Source organism: Diorhabda sublineata, chromosome 5, assembly GCF_026230105.1.
Source record: "Diorhabda sublineata isolate icDioSubl1.1 chromosome 5, icDioSubl1.1, whole genome shotgun sequence".
Classification (NCBI taxonomy): domain Eukaryota; kingdom Metazoa; phylum Arthropoda; class Insecta; order Coleoptera; family Chrysomelidae; genus Diorhabda; species Diorhabda sublineata.
The window spans coordinates 38,417,299-38,424,729 of record NC_079478.1 but is presented as its reverse complement, the minus strand read 5'-3'; the positions used below and the strand labels follow the sequence as shown (position 1 = coordinate 38,424,729).

The window sequence follows — 7,431 nt, the reverse complement described above, 5'->3', positions numbered from 1 at the left end:
CAGATTCAGACTTTTTTTTTAAATGATTGATATATATTAGAAATAATTTACGTTTGGAAAAATTTTACAAGTCAATTCTATAATAAAATAGCCCAGAAGATGTTTTTTTCTCAAATGATTATTGGTAAAATGGAATTGTAGTTTCGAATAATTTAATTATGTAAAGTTCTGCATTAGAAAAAACGATATATGATGATTTTATTATTTAATTGTCTATAAGTAAGATTCGAAGTTTACTTTAGATAGTTATTGCATTTTATCTTTTCAAATTTCAAGTCGAACATGGGTAGGAATGATGAAAATTTATAACAAATGAAGTAGCTATCGATATTCAATAAACCCTTGAGAAAATCTTTTATTTTGCAAAATATATTATTACACATATACATTCAACTAACTTGAGCAGAAAACATTCAGAATTAAAAAAGAAACAGATGCAGTTTTCTTTTTTTAAGGGTTGATATAACTTAGAAACAATTAACGTTTGATTAAATTGTTCACAGTCGATTATAAAATAAAATGTCCAGAAAATCGAATTATTATTAAAAAAATGTAATTTTCATTTCGAAAAATTCAATTTTATTAAGTTCCGTATTAGAACAAAATAGTGTATAATAATTTTATCATTCAATTATTATCAAAGTAATTCACATATCCGAAGTTTACAACATTTTATATTTTTAAATTTCAGGTCCAGTTTGGGAAAGAAAAACGAAAATTTATAACAAATGAAGTAGCCATCGATATGAAGATTGCAAAACGGCACACGCATACAAGATACAATAATTATCACCACATACTTTCAATTTACTTAACTGAAAATACCAAACATAAAAAGACAAATTCATACGAATATTATTCTCCAGATATCTATAATTTTTTTTATATTTGTAAATTTAATTTGTAAAAAATTTATTACTTAAAAATTTTTTTTTCAGACAGGTTAAGTTTTGGAAAGAAACGTGACACAGAAAAACGATAATAGAAAATAGAATTTTACATCTATTTTTATATTCCTGATGCAGCAGCATTTCCATTTTAGAAACACATATATTTGTAGTTTGAAATATATATTTGTTACAAAAATTGAAGAAATATGTTTTTTTGTTATTTATTCAACAATCACCTTCCTTTTGGCAAACCGCTTTATCGATATTTTTCGTTTCGTTAACGGGTTAAAATTTTGCGTCGAATCGCGCACAAACACCTGTAAGAAAAAAAAATAAATTCAAATCTTCCATTTTTTAAAATTGTTTGAAAAATAACTTGAACGTTAATATGAAATCAAATAATTATAATACATAGATATTATGTTTTTTTTTTCAAAATTTCTGTTGAGCAATTTATTTAATCTATTTCGATGGACATTACATTTTGTCATTAGAGTTTTTGTTGTAATGTCTAGTAGAATTAAGTACAGAGCGTTCTTTTATTTACCGACGATTATCATATAAATTTACCCACACACACCTCTCAAAGAACTAAAAAAAACCTCATCCTCATGTTTTTAAAATTATGTTTCGCTTGTTCGAAATAATTTCAAATTATGGACCTCAAAGACATCTAATAAAAAATGTTTTTGATACGTTTTAAAATGAACCCCTAATATTCAACTTTTTAGCAGCATTGGTACACCCTGTATATCAATTTAATTTTATATCCGATACAAAGAAAAGTAGGCACTTAAAGAAATGTTTTCTACTGAAATTATTACTGAAAAGTAATGAAATACAACTTTTCAATAAGAGGTGGCACTATTGGGTATTCGACCATCAACAGTTCTAAGAGTGTTTTTCAGTTTTTAGACTTTTCTATTTATATTTTCTTCATAATTAACTTATTAACTCAATAAAAAATATGTTTCTACACTCCGATACAACTTTAGTTTTAATGAAAAAATTAATTATTGTGAAAATAGCGGACGCCATCTTCCTTTGAGTTTTGTAAATAGGTGACAAAAAGTCGAGAGCCGAGAAATAGGAAATAGTAGAAATTAATATTAAAATAAGCTCAGTATAAGCTTCTCTGTAAAGATGGCGTTGCTAGTGCTAAAAACCTAAACCAAAAATTATTTCATTATTTCTTCAAACTTCTCATAATAGGTAATTGGTTTGTGGTTATTAAATTAAGAAAATCCAAAATTTTGAAAAATAAACGGTCAAAACTTAAAGCTGTGGAAGCTGGAAAGCAAACTTTGTATTCCAAAAGCATAATACGAATAACCGTCCTAATCTTCAGATCTGGCATCTTTGGAATCTTATGAAATTATAATATAATTTCATTTATCATCGTGTAGTTTAAAATAAGTGGAAAATTCGTCCCGTTTTTGCTCGCTCGCCGCAAGGAAATTTCCATGATAATTAAAACAAGAAAAATTATGATTGGTTCTTGGTTATTACAATAAGAAAATCCTGGATACAATATAAATATCATAATCATTAGAAAATAATAAGCATTCTCAATATACACCTAATAAGTAACACAAATGAAATCATTTCAATGAAAACTAAGAAACTAACTGAACTTTCATTTCCCAAAATTGAACTTTTGTCAAACTGTTGATGGGATGGGTATCTCAAATTTTTATTTTGCCTTTATAATATATAACAATTTAATTTGGTGTAGAGATTATAAATATTTGAATCCTTTCTTGGTATTCTATTGCAAATGAAATTTTTTTACTTTATTTTTCAAATGATAACGCTTTGCAGTTACATTGAAAATATGAAAGCTACTGCAGAAAGTTCGTATGAAAGTTTTACATAAAATAATGTTGTTGCAATCCAAATAGAGTTATAGAATTAATTGATTTATGAAATTGTCCGAAGGAATCTTGAATATTTAAAATAATTTAACTTCACTATAAAAATTTCTCATAGAATAACCATTGTTTTTCTGAACATATACCTATTGGCTAAAATTACTAATCAGTGAATAGGATTTCATATTATAATACATCTTGAGTGATTTTTTGAAAAAATTGAGAGTATGGAGCACGAAGAGTAACATTGGTGTTGCCGTATATACAGGATGATTAGCAATTATATTTCAAAACATAATAGTAAAAGAATGACAGTATAATATTTATGCTGTGATTTGAAAATTTTTCAAAAATATCATGTGGTCCTCGTTCCTATCTTAGTATCACAAAAAAAAGTTTTCGCATCATTTTTCTTTCAAAAACTTACAAAAATAAGGTATGGACACGAATATTGGAAACTATCTGTAACAATTTTCGGAAAATTCATAAACGGGAATTTTCCGTGAAGCTCGTTTTAATTGATTACCACTAAGATTACACCAAATTTGTTTTTCGCGCTACCCCGTATTTGAAACACCATAATGTGTTTCAGTTTTTATAAGTGAATTTACATTCAAATTATAGAAAAGAAAATGGTTATTTTCCATATAAAGATACACCTCCATAATAATTCGGGTATTGTTTGTACTTTCATATCTTAGTTTTTCCTACTACTTTGTTTTAAAGCCTTATTTTCAATTAATGATTACAAGTAATTTCAAATAAAGATATTATTTGCTTGGTGAACGTAGAATTTAGACACATTAGTATCGGGCGGTTATCGTTCTTAAATAATTATTGAGAGGATATAAAATTTTGTAAAATAATAAACATGAAAGGATCAAAAAGGTTCCATCGAATGTGATGTTTCTAGAAAATATATAATTTTACATTTCGGCAACAATAAAAGTATAATAAAGCTGCAAACCCTCAGAATAATAAAAAGGAAGTCCATCATAAAATATTAAATTCTTTTAACTAAATACCGACATCGATAGAACGAACAACCTACCCGTATACTAAAAATAATTTTGGGTATTTTTTCAAACTCTGAAACGTGTATTTTTGAATATGAAATTTTGTAAAATAATAAACATGAAAGGATAAAAAAAGGTTCCATTGAACGTGATGTTCCTCGAAAATAAATAAATTTACATTTCGGCACCAATAAAAGTATAATAAAGCTGCAAACCCTCAGAATAATAAAAAGGAAGTCCATCATAAAATATTAAATTCTTTTAACTAAATACCGACATCAATAGAACGAACAACCTACCTGTATACTAAAAATAATTTTGGGTATTTTTGAAAAAAATGTACAAGACTTTTATTAAAGACTATTGAGAATAGCATTACTTGATATGGACATTTTGGACAGCAGATCATGTGTATAGGGTGAGTTACATGTTATAATTCAGTTGTTTCTAGTGCACAAAGTATGCACAAATTCAGAGTTTATTCATAATACGATATATGTATACCAAAATTAGTTGCACAAATGAAACATATGAATCACATTTTTGAATTTGAAGTCAGCTCTGAGAAAAGTTTCATTTACCATCAAGTTTAAAAACAAAGAATTGAGAAATTTTTACCAATAGAACAAAAAAATCCCGAGAGGACACAGTTAATTACAGAGTACCTTATATCAGGTGGTGGAATATGTCCAATATTAAAGAAGAAAGAAACAAGGTGTGATGAAACCGAATTTTCATTAATAGAAATATTCGAATAGTTGTTTAGCTGATATGTTCCACTCTTTGAATACAGAGTGTCCTTGTATGGACAATAATTAGAAGTTCAATGCTGAAATATACAAGAATTTTTGTTTCGAGATTACTTCTAGTACAAATAACCTACATATTTTCTAATTTATTCTAATATCGTATATAAGTTATCCTAGTTGTAAATAAGTCATACCTATCTCTCAACTGATACTCCCTGTATATCTTTATTATCATTGTATGGAAAAAATCATTAATAAAACAATATAAAGCAAGAGATTTCTTAAATAATATTTCAAACGACGTTTTAAATAATTAGTGATAATTAATACTTATACTATTAAATGGCTATATGAGGAAATGTTTTGAGCAGCAATTAGTAATTTCATGAGTGATTACAGGTACATGATAATGTTTCTTAATTAAATAGTAGAATTTAGAATAATGTAACTGACTAAAACAATTTCAAGTTTCAAAAGAATGGCTGCATATAAATCAAAACATTTTTGTTAACTTGGTATTATTTTTGATTGTTTATCGAAAATACTGTGAATTGAAAATTTCCCCGATTATTTATGTAGAATACAGTGATTTCAAAATTTCTCATAGTGTAGGGTGGTCCTTATCTCCAAGTTAAATAAACATCCTGAAAGGATTCTGTTCAACGTTATCTCATATATATAAAAAAAAATATATTCGAAATATTAAGTAAACAAGAAATTCTTGGAACAAAGACATCTAAGAAGGGTCTGAACGGTCAATTTTCGTTTATTAGTAATAAACCCTCAACATGTATAGTTATTTTGGTATTACTTTAGATTTATCTAGAATACTGCGATTTTAAAATTTCTCATAGTGTAGGGTGGTCCTTATCTCTTTAAGAATTTTGTTGAACGTAATCTCATAAATGCCAAAAATAAGATTGAAATGTAAACACACAATTCTTCGAACAAAGACAAAGCATCCAAGAAGGGGCTGCACGGTCATTTTTCGTTATCGGTATTTAACCCTCGATATAATGTAAACAAACTATTCTACAAACAGATAAAAAGGGTTCCTAAACTGCACCGCACGTGTTGTTTTTCAAATATATTATACCTCTTGTAAATTCTCGATAACCAATGTAGAAAAATAAATGAAGGATACTTTTAACAAAAAAAAGGGTGTAATGATGGTCCCTAAAATATATCTAAAATAAACATACCAGACTCCATAGTAGTAAACCATTAAAAACATTGAATTCTAAAAAATCTATTTTCACTATAAAAATTTCTTATAGAATAACCATTGTTTTTCTGATGGCTAAAATTACTAATCAGTAAAAAAGAATTCATTCAGATTATAAAAATCTTTGAGTAATTTTTTGAAAAAATTGAGAAAATTTTCCAAAATGAGGTTTAATTTTACGATCTTTAAGTATAAATCTTGATGGATACTAATTATACAGAGCGTTCATTACTTTTCAATAATAAGATGGAAAAATTATAAAAAAAATTAGTAATTTGACTTACTATGCAAATATTATTGAAGTTTATGATTTAGAGTTAGGAAGTTAATTTGATACGTAAAATGATTTGTACTCACATAACTTTGTCCACATAGGAAAGCCTCCATATCCATTTTCCATTTCCATGATGTCCATCACTTAAAACTGATTCGCGACACACCGAAATCGATACCGAAAATTACGAATCACTTTTCCATATCGCGGCGGTTGCCTGCCTCATTTTTGATCAAATTCCAAAGACATTCATCACACAATCATCTCATTAACCCAACAGATTTGTTCTCAAAGATCAGGAAAATCTCAACAGATTACTCGGAAAGTCATTTGTATGGAAATCACATTTTCAAGTTACTTACTTATCTAATTATCATTTATATTGATCAGAAGGATCCATGTACTACTATTTCGAATCAAAGTGAATTTGAGGTGTATTGGAGCAATTCTATCATATGATTGGAACTTTCTTTGTGGATATACCTCGTATATCATATTGAAATTGTATTACATTCAATTTTTGGGAAAAATATCAATTTCTCAGGATAAATTTTGGAATAATGGATGGAGAAAAATTTATTTGATTTAAAATATTGGAAAATTTCAACGTATGTTTAAATGAATTGAATTATCTAGCAGTACCAAGTAGAAACGTAAAATATGTAGTTTGAAATATTTGTTATGAAGAATGGAAAATCATTTTTTTTTGTTATTTATCCAACAATCAACTACTTTTTGGCGAACCGCATTATGGAACGTGCACTACATTTACCTTTCTTTTCGTTAACGGGTTAAAATTTCGCGTAGAATCGCGCACCAACACCTGAAAAAAAACATGAATTGTAATATTTTTTCTAAATACCCTTGCAATTAAAAAAGTACAAAAAATTATGCAAATAGATTGTGTCCCCTTTATTTATTTACGTCAAACCATTCAATCAAACACTATATTTATAAACAGATTGCCCCTGTATGTATAATAAATGAAAATTATATAACAATATATTCAGAAAAAAACTTTTATTACTTCTTAAATCTGTCAGCCACTAAAATTTTCCCCCTCGTAAAAATCAAGCCCACAATTTTTAGATGGTACCCGGTATTATAAATTCAAGGTTATATTACCCAAGATGTTATAATTTATTCGACTTGAGTGAGTTAGTTATAAATGAAAATTATATCAATAAAATCAAGTTTTCAAAATGAACTTCACAAAAAATATCCGTGTTGCAAGCAAAAAAGTAAAAAATCATCCAAGTAATCAAATTTGTCGAATTCGCCTTCGTGGTTTTCAAGTTAAACAAAATATAACAAGAAAATTTCTCACGGAAAATTACTTTTCACTAAATTTGCGATTCTCAAATCAAAATTCCTACAAAATTATACAAAATCATTATCACTAAAAC

At 27.1% G+C, this 7,431-nt stretch overlaps 1 long non-coding RNA gene across 1 annotated transcript; it reads right to left on the bottom strand.

Annotated features, from left to right (window-relative positions):
• Nucleotides 1–333: 333 nt before the first annotated feature.
• On the bottom strand, nucleotides 334–7,431 carry LOC130444449 (uncharacterized). The gene is made up of 3 exons (XR_008909955.1): nucleotides 7,151–7,431; nucleotides 6,109–6,848; nucleotides 334–1,207 (listed from the first exon to the last, which is right to left on the bottom strand). It is a non-coding gene; the product is annotated as an uncharacterized LOC130444449 (long non-coding RNA).